The 15000-nt window shown below is 31.6% G+C and overlaps 1 protein-coding gene and 1 pseudogene across 1 annotated transcript in view; one reads left to right on the plus strand and one right to left on the minus strand.

Annotated features, from left to right (window-relative positions):
* Positions 1-15000, plus strand: part of LOC145303456 (uncharacterized) — a 320224-nt gene that overhangs the window by 121154 nt on the left and 184070 nt on the right. The window lies entirely within an intron of this gene.
* Positions 910-1026, minus strand: LOC145240447 (5S ribosomal RNA; annotated as a pseudogene).

The raw sequence follows: 15000 nt of genomic DNA on the forward strand, positions 1-15000 counted from the left end.
TAAATATTTTTGTTTGCTCACTATATAAAAATGTAAACTTTTTTTTATTTTGCATTTTATTCACAAATACGTTTTGTTATAAATACGTTTTAAAAATAAATTTTGGTAATAAAACTTATTAAATAAAACGCTATTTTCAAATATTACACTCCTAAATTTCAAAGTTTTTCTTTTTTTGTTTTTATAAAAAAAAAATAAGTTATTAAAAAATTGTAAATAAAACGTATTCTTAAAAATACATTTCGTTTGTTTGCAAAAAATACAAAAAAAAAAACAACAACCCAAAAACGCAAACTTTTATTCAATCTGAAAAGTTTAAAAGGAGTAAATTTATATATTATTTTTATTATTCTGTAAAGTGTACACAATTTAAAAAATATTTTATTTTTAATTTGTGATTGATTATTTGCCTGTGTTATATATTTGAATATTTATTTGAATGTTTGTTTATTAGTTGATTAAATCTTTCCTTACATATTCGAATTTCTTTTACACGATATTAAAACAATGCGTAAAAGTTTTGAAGCAGCAGCACCCCCAATAGCCTCAGGCACGAGCCGCCACTGCATTTCAAATCGAATCTATTTCCAGTTGTTGGAAAGTTTTTTTTTTGTAATCGCTGTCTACTTTAGACCACTATCTTGTCTTTATATATATATATATATATATATATATATATATATATATATATATATATATATATATATATATATATATATATATATATATAAAGGCTTCCTTCAGTCTTGACAGACCATGGATACCCACTGAAAGGGTGCCTGCACGTGAAATTTGTGTGGCAAGAGTTGCGCAATCTCCAACCACGCATCTCCTGAGTCAACATTGTTGCATACCAGTGGCAAGTTGAGGTACAAGACGACTGGAAACAATGCCGAGATAAGCGGAGAGCACATACAGCGCCTAGAATTCCCAAATGGTCACCCATCTGGTATTAGCCAGGCTCAACGTTGCTTAACTTCGGTGATCTGACGAGAACTGGTGTGTCAACGTGATTATTCTATATATATATATATATATATATATATATATATATATATACACACACACACACACATGCCCGGGAGTTTGGAGATGTATGTTGAGCATAAAAAGCAGTTAATTTTTTAAAACTTTGACCCCTATTATGACCCCTTAACATTTATTGTTTTAGGCTCATATCAAGTTATTAGGTTAGATCCATGTCCAAGGAACCTATATCTAAAATTTCAAGTGTTTACACCCAAAATTGTCGGAGGAGTTTGGTAGAGTTCTCAAAGGTAAATTCATTGAACTTTGACCCCTTAACAGCCAAATTTCTGGCCGAAAACGGATTACAAAGATTTTCCTAAATCTCAATACCCTCTATATCAAATGTTGAGTTTAGTAGACTGAAAATTGACAGAGTTATTGCGTAGGAAACTGTACACAGACAGACAGACACACAGACATTTTACTTAAATTTTATTTAATAAATTAAGTGGTTTTCTTTGTAACGGTGTGGCCATTCTTTTGTTATTTGGGGAAATATCACCGCCCGCCGGTGATTCACAAAAAATGACATCACTAAAAGGACTTGACATCACTAAAAAGGAACTTTCGATCTGTGTTTACAGTATGGGTAAATTATTTAGAGTGAAATGAGTTTAGGAATTTATATCCAAAATTAAATATTATTTTTACTTGATAATTAATTAACTAAGTTATAACAAGTTTAATAGTAAAATGTAATGTACTTGCAATAACCCTTATCCCTGAGTGGCTTCCGGGCCTTGATAAGTGGTGATCACTGTGTAAAAAAAAAAAAAAAAAAAAAAAATCACCACAAATATCTATAATTACTTACGTTATATTAGAAACTGAGAACCTCCCTAAAATCTTTAAATATTGAATTTTTGGCATAAATTTTAAAATAAAATTGACATAATCTGGTAGCTGAGTGTCAAATAAATAATAATCTGTTGAAAATATTGACCCCCCCAAAAAACAAACAAACAAACGAAAAGATCCTCTACCAAACATTTATAAGAGCGATCGATTTACTAAGACTTTGTATTAGAAGCTGAGCACCGTTAAAAATCTTTAATTATTGAATTTTTTGCATTTTGGTTAAATTGGTTAGTTGGCAATCGCTGATAATCCACTAAAAAAATTGAAAAAGAAAGTCGAAATTAAAAAGAATGGTACTCTTGCAGAATTTGACTCGAATCCTCGGGATTTTCCGTCAATTGTGGTCAGGGCTCGACCGGCAGTCACACAATTAAGACGAGAATTGTTCAAATGTTGAAACACTAAATCGACAAAAATAAATTGTACATTCTCTTGAAAAAAAAACACCCAAACTTTTCAGTACTTTCACCTAACAATTTACAATTTTCATAAAACGCATTTATCTTTTCTTATTAAAATAATTCTGTTTGCAAAAAACAAAAAAAAACAAAAGCAAAAAACAAACAAAGAAAACAACAATAAAAACGTTTACTACCAATTTTCTTAAAAAAACAAACACAACAAGTAAGTTTTCTTGAAAAAATCCTTTCACCGAACAATTTACGGTAAAAAATTCATTTTTTCTTGAAAAAAAAAAAAAACAACAACTTTTGTTGATAAAAAATTGCAAAAACAAAAAAAATAATAAAAAAATAATAATAAAAGTAAATAAATAATACAAAATGCAACTTTCCTTGAGAAAATAAATGAATAAATTAATTAATTAAAAAAATATATATTCAGTAAATTTACAGTAGGTTTTTGATATTTTTTATTTATTGTATTTCTATTTATTTCCGGTTTGTTTGTTTTGAAATTCGTTTGCGTCTGTTACTTTGCTCGGCTTAATCCGGTTACTGCCGATCGAGCCCGAACTATAATTGACAAAAAAATCTCTAAGATCCGGGTCAAATTCTGCAAGAACGAACGAACCCCCCCCCCCCACACACACACAGTGTTCGTTGTACACAACCTATAAAAAGGGCGTTTCTTCGTTATTGTACTCATATTGGCCAGCCGAAAAGTTGATATTTAATTTAAAAAAAACTATAACTAACATTTTTTGTCAATTTCAACAATAAGCAATGTTATCTACCTAATTGTCACGTCACAATTATTTTGGTCTTCCATAATTACACGAAAAAAGGATTTCAGCTGTGTTTGTTTTGTCACGTGACATGTGACGTAAGCACAAGGGAAATAGCTAAAATTTCAAATTTCTCCGAAAACTATTTTCTTTAATAATTAATTTTTACCTTGTCGATTTCCGAATTTCGCTACAATAACGAAGACGCACCAAAATGTTTACGAATATTCTCATTAATACTTGAAAGCAATATATTTTCTTTGAATAAAAGCAACAGTTTACTAAACTATTTTCATTTTTTATAACTTATCCTACACATTTTTACATTCTTTTCTTCTTTCTTCCTTCTGAACTATCATCGGTCTGTTGTTGGTTTATTCTTTAATCAGTTTTCTTTTCAATTTTTCTATCGATTCATTTTGGATACACTTTCATACAAAAAGAAAATCGGCTAAATTTAATTTTTTAATTTACGAGATTTTCCAGTGCGTGCTCACACATATGTCCATAATAAAATTAAACCCTTATGCTTTCCCCTCTGTCAACCCCAAGAAGAACGGGCAGTGAACGTGCATTGCATGATTTAAACGGATATAAGATTTTAATTTAAGATATTGCACTTCACAATTCACTTGGCGTTGTGTGACTTACATCTACACCCTGATTGCTTTTCACATGAACAAGTATATGTTGCGTGTTCCACAGTCAGAAAATTAAACATTCTCTACATCTGCACAGAATATTGTGTATTCACAAATATTGAGAACATAAAGATAAAAAAAACATACATTTTGTCTTTTTTATTTTTTGCGTTCCATTTTAACAATCTGAACCACAGCAACGCGGTGCTTGGTGTGCGGAAAATTTTTCGAGATCTCTTTCGGCTATCATCTCGTCAGGAAAAAAATCGATAGCATACAAAACAACATTATTGGCGAAATTAAAGCGCACTACGGGGGAATTTGGATGTGCCAAAAATTAAAAAAAAAAACGATTAAAAGAAAAATTTAATCTGTAAATACGGCGTTTAAAAGCGACTAAAACTTGGCACAACGAGGGAGAAAAAAAAAAAACGAGGGAGAAAAAAAAAAAAAGAGGGAGAAAAAAAAAAAACGAGGGAGAAAAAAAAAAAAAACGAGGGAGAAAAAAAAAAAAACGAGGGAGAAAAAAAAACGAGGGAGAAAAAAAAAACGAGGGAGAAAAAAAAAAAAAACGAGGGAGAAAAAAAAAAAAAACGAGGGAGAAAAAAAAAACGAGGGAGAAAAAAAAAAAAAAACGAGGGAGAAAAAAAAAAAAAAACGAGGGAGAAAAAAAAAAAACGAGGGAGAAAAAAAAAAAAACGAGGGAGAAAAAAAAAAACGAGGGAGAAAAAAAAAAAAACGAGGGAGAAAAAAAAAAAAACGAGGGAGAAAAAAAAAAACGAGGGAGAAAAGGGTAAAAATTCCCAAATAGAAATAATGTTTTCGTTGTCTCCTTTTGCCGGCATAAAGAAGATTTTCGAACCGCAATAGCGATATACTCCCAAATCTTTAAATGTTTTTTAGAGTCTGCTCTGTGTAACACCTCGAACCACTATTTTATATTTATCAGCACAGCATGGATTGTCGACCAAATGCTGGCCAATAGTAGCGTCCAAGGCTACGGAAGAAGGTAGACTTCCGAACCCTACTCTCACCTGCCTGATTTTAGATGGAACGTGCTGGTTTATACGAGTTAGCAAATGCAAAGATGTTCGCCCAACATAACCAGCATCGCAATGGCATTTAAATTGATAAACAATATTACTATTTTGGGTGTAAGGCAAACTATCTTTGCGAAAAGAAAGAAAAGCAGATCTCGTAGTGTATACCAAACGCAAGGAAACAGAGTAGAAGCACTTATAAACACTTCTAACAATCTGTTTTCACAATTTAATACTCTTATCCCCAATCCACGGTAATTTTAAATAAACCGGGTACTTCACAGCCCAAGCATTTTAGGGGATTTAAAATCATCAACCTTCTTGCCAATGCAGTCTTCAATAAGGTCTAATGGATAACCATTATTGATAAATATTTCTCTGATCTTATCAAGTTTGGAGTCTAATCTATTAGGTGAACATATCATGAGAGCTCTATGTACCAGCGTATTAATTAAGCCGACCTTACGTGATTTGTGTACAAAGGACGACCAGTTCACACATAAGCCAGTAAAAGTGGGCTTCCTATAAATGGTAGTGAGAAAGCCATCTCTTGAACGTTCAGCAAGAACATCCAAGAAGGGGAGAGAATTGTCCATCTCACTTTTCATAGTGAACTTAAGAGCCACATGCGAGATTGGTTGATGTAGCATACCGATATAGCAACACTCCTTTTTTTTGCTCAACATACACCTCCTAACAACCGGGAAACGCCGGGATGAAATACTAGTCTATCTATCTATCTATCTATCTATCTATCTATCTATCTATCTATCTATACTCCTATAAATTCGTTTTTCTTTTGTTTGTATTGATATTCATATTAAAAACCCTCTTTTCTTTTTATTTAAAAAGAAAATACAATTTTCTTATATATGGATTGTGGAATTGCAATCACTAGCAAAAGATCTAGCTAATTTGCATATTCTTTTAAACATTCATTTTAATTAAATCCCTATTTTTTTCTTCAGTTTTCTTATTCAGAGATAGGGCAAGCTTTTTCATCGGTTTGGGTCGAAAATCTTTAGTTACCAATGTATGTATGTATGTATGTATGTATGTATGTATGTATGTATGTCTGCCTAAAACTTTCTACAGAGGCGACGGATTTTATCAAGATCAATATCGTTTTAAAGTTCGATCTTTCACACGACAAATATTGAAAAATTGGCTAAAAGCATTAATATCCTCACCTTCAACTAGGCACTTTTCTACAGGGGGGGGGGCGCTTTTTCGTCGATATTTTCGAAAGTCATCTCTTCTTTCGATTGTCTAGCTTTAATTTAAACCTACGTCACTTTCAGTTTGGCGGTGGTCGTAACAGCAATGACGTCAGGGTTTTTTTCCCGTTTTTTTTCCTTTGCGCTACGGGTTCGAACCTACCTTCCTGTTACCACTTTTTTTTTTTTTTTTGCTCAACATACACCTCCAAACACCCTGGCAACGCCAGGCTGAAATGCTAGTATATCTATAAAAGTGGACGTGTCTGTGTGTCTGTGTGTGTACATTTCCCTACGCAATAACTCTGTCAATTTTCAGTCTACAGACTCAAAATTTGATATACAGGGTACTGAGATTTGGGAAAATCTTTGTAATCTGTTTTCGGCCAGAAAATTTGCTGTTAAGGGGTCAAAGTTACACGATTTGACCTTTGAGAACTCTACCAAACTCCTCCGGCAATTTTGGAGTCTAAACACTTGAAATTTTAGATATAAGTTCCTTTGACATGGATCTTACCTAATAACTTGATATGAGCCCAAAACAATAAATGTTAAGGGGCCATAATAGGGGTCAAAGTTAAAAAAATTGACCGTTTTTTTTGCTCAACATACACCTCCAAATACCCGGGCAACGTCGGGCTGAAATGCTAGTACTCCTGCAAATCTGTTTCTTTTTCTATTGATATTCACATTAAAAACCTTTTATTCTTTTTATTTAAAAAGAAAATACGACTTTGTTACATACGGATCTCGGAATTGCATTCACGAGCAAAAGATCTAGCTAATTTGCATATTCTTTTAAGCATACATTTCAATAGTTTTTTCGGTTTTCTTATTTGGTGATCATCTTTAGTTAACTATTACATGTAATTATATTCATGCAGATATTCTATATGATTTATCCTTTCGTAATATATTAAAATAATATATTTTATAGTAAACACAAATCTCTTTCCATATATATTTATGTATGCATACATATATTTATTTAAAAAAATGCCTACGAAACTCCTCTGTTAGTTTTTGGTCTGCAGACATGAAACTTCACATAAAGTGTTCAAACCGATTCGAAACTTTATATTTATGTTTTAGCCCGGGGTAATCGGTACAAAAGTGTAAAAAAAAAAAAAAAAAAAAAATGAAATTTGTCAGGTGAAGGTCGAACGACGGCATTACGAATATGCATGTATAACGTAGTAGCTGTGGGTTCATGTTTTAATTTTCAGCCTTGCAGCAAACATGTCTTCATAGATCAGGCATTAACGGCAGAGGAGAAAGTAAATATAAATGTCTTGGTTTCGATTCTCATTGTTGTAGCGCACGAGTCATTTTTTAAAAACTTTTAAATCATTACTATGTATTGGGTCACATATATTATAATAATAAATACGAAATCTGCATTAATCAAAATATCATATTTAAGCGTATTTTACGACGGGGCAATTCCGCGCGCCCTGTTAGCATATATATATATATATATATATATATATATATATATATATATATATCGAAAAATCGGACTTTGTATAGGAAAAAATGCCAAAAACGATTCCTTTAATTATCATTTTTTATTTGATTTTGGTTCAATAAAAATCTTCCACTGCTGGTAGTAATAATGAAATAATCAATATTTATTGATTTTAACTTCCAGTAAAGACTAAAATCTATAGATCACCCCACCTCACAAGTGTGCTTTTACGTTTTAGAAAATATATGCATATTGAAGCATTATTTTATGGTAATTGGGGTAAAATAACTATTTTATAGTGAAATATTTAGATATTTATAAAGAATCGGACTAGAGAATTTAGTATGGAATCGGTAATTGTATCGGAACCGGTAAAAATATTTGAACTGTCCCATCACTAATATATATATATATATATATATATATATATATATATATATATATATATATATATATATATATATAGTAATTTATAAAATATATATTCACATAAGCCTGAAGAGTCCTAGAGCGGATGAAACGTGGAATATTCAGTGTAGCTTAATCGCCATATATATTTTATAAATTACTAACTAGCTCTACCTACGTATTGAGCACTTTTGAAGTAAATACTTAAAGTTTACGCATAAATCTATACTTTCGTATATTAATTTTATGTGAGTAAATTAAGTAATTATATATATATATATATATATATATATATATATATATATATATATGTATGTATCTGTGTGTGTGTGTGTGTGTGAACTGGTAAATCTTAGCAACAGAATATATCCTGCTGTTCACATGGTAATTGTTTTTTCGTACCATGCTGTTCACAGGGTTTTTGTTTCATCGCAACACATACAAAATCATCTCTATTTTTGCTTTCTCTCTCTCCCACCCTCTCTCTCTCATACACACACTTCACCTTATTAATATATCATGTTTATTATTATATAGAATATTTCGATGTTCATCCTTTGCATTCAAATATTTCAAGGTTGTTTCATTTCTATGAATACACGTGTGTGTGTATGCGTGCGTGTGTAACACCTACACCTTGTAGACAAGGATTAAAATTACTCTCTTGATAGAAAAAAGAATCCGACACAAAAAAATCCAATCACTTTTTACCACTTTGAAGTTCTTTACGGTATTTTAAGAAATAACTTCAAATAGAGCGGCATAAAAATATAAAAGCGACAAACTATTAATATGATGTTGATGCATTGAATTTGTTTTTATAATTGAAAAATGAATCGACCAAATTATTATTGACTAATTTAATGTCTGCCATAAAAAAGATGAGATATTTTAACTTAATAATCTATTAGCGAACCTAAAAAATATCAAATGCCTCGAAATACTGACGACCCATAATTCGCTGACGTTTTCCAAGATTTACGACACCTTGAAATTCATTCGATGACTTTCCTTTGTTCTTTTGTGTTTGAAAATATCTCTACTTATATATTAAAAGACACTTTGCTCGCGCGTGTGTGTAAGTAAGTTTTTTATGGACTCCGAAACGACTGGGCTGACTTTTTGAAATTTCACACAAATGTGTTTAAAAATCTTCTTAAGTAGTTTTTGTATCGGAATAGCCCCCAATAAATATAAAAAAAAAATCGATAATCGAAAAAAATCTGATTAAAGAAGAAACAGTTGATTTTGAATAAATTTAACACCCTGATACAGCCTAACATTACAAGAGCATTTGAGAAATTTTATCACTGAACAAGCAGAAAGGCCCGGCGTAATTAATCAACAGTAGGTTTTTTAATAAGACATGGGCGCGTTCCAAATGTAAAGCCCCGACTAAAGCAGGCTGTCAATCGATTTGATTAGAAAATGAGCGATTTCGCTGATTTCGATCACAATAAAAGTATTGGAAATCGTCGGGTCTCCCTGCTAGTTAGAAAAAAAGGTATGTACCGAAATGAATATTATAATACATGGACATTTACTCACATTTTAAAGCAAGTAATTTAGTTTTATCTGATAGTTAAAGTAATTTCAAATTAAAAAAATAAAATGGATATTTTTAAGGGTTTCAGCTACGTTTGTTTACTTTTTTGGTTCTCTTGTAGGAGACATCCCCCTGAACTACTTTTGCTTTTTCTCGCTCACATGCCCCCATTCTGAATTCGTAGCAGCGGGCCGATATCAGTGGATTTTTGTTTTTCTGCCAAAACAGTCATTAACAATGTTTGTTTTTTTTTTTTTTTATAATCTTTAACCAATTTCACGTTGATATAAATTATTGCTCAATAAAAATATTTAAATTAAAAACAAAAATGATTTTTCTCATTTCGGATTATTTAATCAATTTAAAAAATGCCATTTTTTATTTGATTACTAAATTTAAAAAGTTATTCTAGCAAATTATCTAACAATTTGATAAATAAAAATATCGTAAAAAGTGAATTTAATTTGAAAATGCTATGCAAAAATATAGGTTTTTAAATTTAGTAATCGAGTAATAAATGGGATTTTTACTTGATTTAATAATTCGAAATAAGAAAAATGATTTTTATTTTATATTTTATTGTGCAATAATTTAGATCGGTTTGAAATGGTTAAACATAAAAAAAATCAAACATTGTCAATGACTGTTTTGGTAGAAAAAAAGTCCACTGATATCAGCTCGCTGCTACGAATTCAGAATAGTGACATGTGAACGAGATAAGCGAAGTTAGTTCACGAGAACCAGTTTCTTTTATCTACTAACGAGTGACCGCTTATCAAAACCCAAAAGCTACTCGAGGATTTGTTATGAGGACAGTGAGACAACAACGTATGGATTGGTAACCATGGTTGCCACTGATCAGAATTTAATTAAGAAGACGGCTCGAAAAGAATTTGTTTACATTGAACTTGAAAAGAAACATGCTGGGAAGCAGCGCTGTGATATTGCGTTCCAGAGATGAGTAGTTTTTAAAACGAAACTTTACACCTGGAAGTTTTATTTACAAAGAGGAAGGAAGAAAAAATTACAATGGTTGTTGATAGATGAGTTTGTATTGTGAGTGTTTAACAAGGGGAACTAGAAATTGGGGCCCAGTTGAGCACCAATCATGAAATTAATGATTTTGCTGAGAAAGACTAGGGACGTTTCTTTGTTAAGAAAGGAGCTGTAGAGACGAGAAGGAGATACTCCTACTAGATTTCGAAGTCGGTTTTGTACTTTATCAAAGGCGGAAAGAATGCTGTAGGCACCTGGTTTCTTATCTCAATCGGAAGAGCTCTTTCAACTCAGAAATTGAACTTGCACATTCATTTTCCAACTCTGAAAATAAGCTTTGCAAGTAAGATTAAACAAAGCGACAATAAAATCAACAACAAAACGGAGCAAATAGAATTATGCAAAAGACAGGAACAGACCGAATTTGACAACGAATTAATAACACATAGCAATAATGCACGTGAGGCGTTCAAAAACGTAATGCCTCCTATTTTTTATTCCGCCAAGATGGACCAGAAGGGCTGTTTTAATGACTGAAATTTATGCATTAAAAGTTTCATTGCTCTGTTGTAGATATTGACAGTGTGAAACTCTAAGAAAACATTCTCTGTCATGAACTTGCATCATAAGCAGAGATGCGTTATTGAATTCCTCCATACAGAAAAATGAACCGATCAACATTCAAACGTTACAAAGCCGATGTGGTTGATGTCAGCACAGTTACGAGATGAGTTCGTCGATTTCAAATTGGTGACAGAAACGTGACAAAGTACGCCCCGAACTTTTACAAACGAAGCATCAAAAGATGCTGGAAAAAGTGCATTGAGAATGGTGGTGACTATGTAGAAAAATAAATTTTGGAGCATAAAGGTCGCTCGTTTTAATTGTACCTACTTTCTTCGAAGCTTTTCAAAGTTTTAGATTTTTTTGATTAAAAAATTGTAGGACTTACTTTTGAAACGACTCTCTTATGAAGTTTACATTTTAGTGTCAATAAATTATCAGGTTGATAAGAAAGTTCTTGCGATTTTTAAATTTTAAATTCAGATGAATCTCGGTTCGAACAAAAATTTATGGATCGAAATAAGCACCATAGGTTTTTGAAGCATTTTTCACGCAGAAAGTTGTCGAGATGCTTGAAAAAGTGCCAGTCTAGTCAGTAGATGAGAGGTTTGGAGAGTATGGCGGATGAGGCAGAGTTTCGAAGCCCAATTCATTCAACTTCTGCAGGGTTGGTTTAGCAACATACATTCGAGCATTTTCGTGGAGGATAATTGGGCCTTTTCTGTTGACTAATGTTGGGTGTTGTTGTTGAAGTTTCTGATGCATTTCATCCATTTGTTGACAGTACTTCTTTGTCGTAATGGTTTCGTCTGCATTAAAAAAAACCTGATAATCAAACATATGATGAAACCAGTTACAGACAATCAAACAGACAGCATGACCTTCTTTTAGTGCAACTCTGGCTTCGGGAAGTGTCGTGGAGCTTCGTCGGCGTTTAACTACTGCGAGTATCGCCGGTTGTCGTAAAGAACCAACTTTTTATCGCAAGTCACAACCCGGTCGAGAATTAGATCCTTCTTGAATTATAATTATATATATTTATATATATGTATTTATATATTAAATAAGATATGGGTAGTTATTTTTGTGTGCATCCGTTAGAAGCGCTGAGTAAAATTTAAATAATAAAACATGTATAAATACATTTGAAGCCAAAACAGCAACGCGAAATTTTTTTATAAAATAAACAGGTGTTTATTCTTAAAGAAATATGTTTCGGAATATATTTCTTTAAAAATAAACACCTGTTTATTTTATAAAAAAAATTTCGCCTTGCAGTTTTGGCTTCAAATGTATTTATACATATTTTATTCTTTAAATAAGATATGTGTTACATTGAACACTTTAAAGCCAAATAGCTGCAACGCGAATTTTTTTTTTACCTTTATAAAATAAACGAATGTCTATTTTTAAAGAAATATATTTCGGAACATATCTCTTTAAAAATAAACACCTGTTTATTTTATAAAAAATTTCGCGTTGCAGTTTTGGCTTAAAATGTATTTATACATGTTTTATTCTTTAAATAAAATATGTGTTATATTGAACTCTTTTAAGCCAAATAGCTGCAACGCGAATTTTGTTTTTACCTTTATAAAATAAACAAATGTGTATTATTAAAGAAATATATTTCGGAGATATACACTCCTTTTTCAATCTATATATATGTTTATATTTTTTTTTTCCTTTTATTCTTCGCCATGGTGTTGAATAGGAGAAATTGAGTTGAGTCCACATGATGTTAGCTGCGGATTTTCTGTAGTCGGATAAATACGCGTAGTCGCCCGTGGTTTGAAAATTTGGGTTGGTTATCCATTAAAAGGCGTTGAGTGAAATTTGAAAATAAAATGGTTATATAAAGTGTAAGTTGACTTAACGTGTTACTTTTGCAAATGCGTATATATATATATATATATATATATATATATATATATATATATATATATATATATTGTAGCAGAATTAGCAGTAACCAAAATGAGAAATAGAGCTTACCTCGGATACGTCTGTTTTGGGTTGAGCGAAAGAGAGATTTCCAAGATGGCGTCCATGGGCTTTTATTAGCGTTTACCCAATGTGATTATCGTTGAATCACGTCTGCTCTCGCGAGATTATGCAAATATGTCGTTCCCGGCCGCTATAAAGGCAGGACACTGGAAAGGAGAGGGGGCGTTCTGTACATTGTGTGTAGGTGATTCTGGCGAGTAGATTGTGCTTGTTACGACCCACATGTCTGCGAGAGGCGAGTTTTTGTTCCGTCTATTTTTTAGTTGTATTTTTTTTGTTTTGCCTACTACATTTTTGTTTCAAGCTATTTCGGCCCGACTATGGCGAAGGTGCGGATAAGCAGCGATATTATCAAGCCGTTCTCTGGCGAGGGAGACGTTGTAGCCTGGCTGAAAAAAGTGAGACTTTAAAATAAGGACGCAAAGATTTTTTTTTTGAATTCCAAGAGTCCGAATCGGAGTCGGACCTTATACCTCTCGACTCTTAACTGTGGTTCTAACGTCGCTACGTTATCGATTGTTAAAATTTAACTTTTTTGGAGCACTGATGACAAATTAGAATTCGCAATTCTATTCATGGTCAAATAAAACTGGTTACTGCTAATTCTGCTATATATATATATATATATATATATATATATATATATATATATATATACGTTAAAGTCGGTATATTTTTTAACTATTTCTTATCTACCTGACGATAGCTCGAATCATAACAACTAAAGCTGATTTCGATACTGATTTGAAAAGATTAAAAAATGACCATGAGCTAGAATCGAAACCAAAACAGTTAGCGTTCTAGATGCATCTCCTACCGATGTAGCTATCGAGAGATAGGTAAGAAAAATTTAGTATTAAACGACTTGAAGAAATGAATTGAGTTTGAGCATGCGTAGGAAGAAGTAAAAACATGTCGGCAAGTTTAAATGAACATTTTGCATTTCAACTTGCCGATATATGTCAGAACGCGCTATCATCCACCTAAAGGAACATTTTACTTATTATAAACCATCCTTGGTGTATGATTACTATTTGTTGTTGGTTTCCGTGTTATGCGACCAGTAGTTTAAGAGTTTATCGGTTAAATATTGACACACATACCGGCACCTAGCCACACAGCTACTGTTTTATTAATATAGAATATTATCTTTATTTGTATATTATAGAAATATTATTGTTTTTATATAGATTAAAATAAATTTATTTTGTCAACTAATTTACATACCTGTTTGTGATATGTACAGACACAAGTTTGTAAATAAATTTCACCGCTAAAGAAAAGAGATTCATTATGCGATGCGTTAAAATATTAAAGGGCTGTGGAATACACAATTAGAGTGATAGTTGGTGATAAAAATACATATATCGTCGAAAAGAAATTTTCAGCTAATTATCAATTGTAGTTTATTAAAACAATTAAAATATTTTTTATTCTAAATTCCAGAACTAAAGTATATTTTAGTAGGTGTTTTATGTTTTTAAAGTATATAGGAAACACAGTTTAGGAGAAGCAGACGTTTATCAGCTCATAATCTGTTTGAAATGTTCAAAGTAACCATTTTTTTTTAATTAACTAGATAAGTTACGCATCTCTGGCACCCTCCCTTAATCTTTGTCGCTCTTAGCTGTGAATTTATCTCAGACTATATTGATATTGTCTCTTGTAAGCATTTATAGAGAAATACTCGTTTTCTCAATGTAGCCATCAATTGTACATACGTGTGCATTTCCATACCACCAACGCGTACGCAAATTAGATGGAAGAAAAGCAAAATGTTTTATACAATAACTAGCAGGCCGCCCGGCGTTGCCCGGTCGTAAAATACGCATATATATTATATATTATTTTTTTTTAATCTTTTAAAAATCTGTGTTTAATTTGATTGATATTTTTTTGTTTTGTAATTTTCTAGAAATATTTGTGTTGATTTATATCTGAAAATTTTTTTTTGTTGGACTTTAATTCATTTTTTCTACTTACTTCCTCTAAATTAAAATTATTTTATAAATTGAAAAATTAATGTAAAGATTGCAATTT

This window comes from Euprymna scolopes, chromosome 19 (genome assembly GCF_053919585.1).
Source record: "Euprymna scolopes isolate OS-2025 chromosome 19, ASM5391958v1, whole genome shotgun sequence".
Lineage (NCBI taxonomy): Eukaryota > Metazoa > Mollusca > Cephalopoda > Sepiida > Sepiolidae > Euprymna > Euprymna scolopes.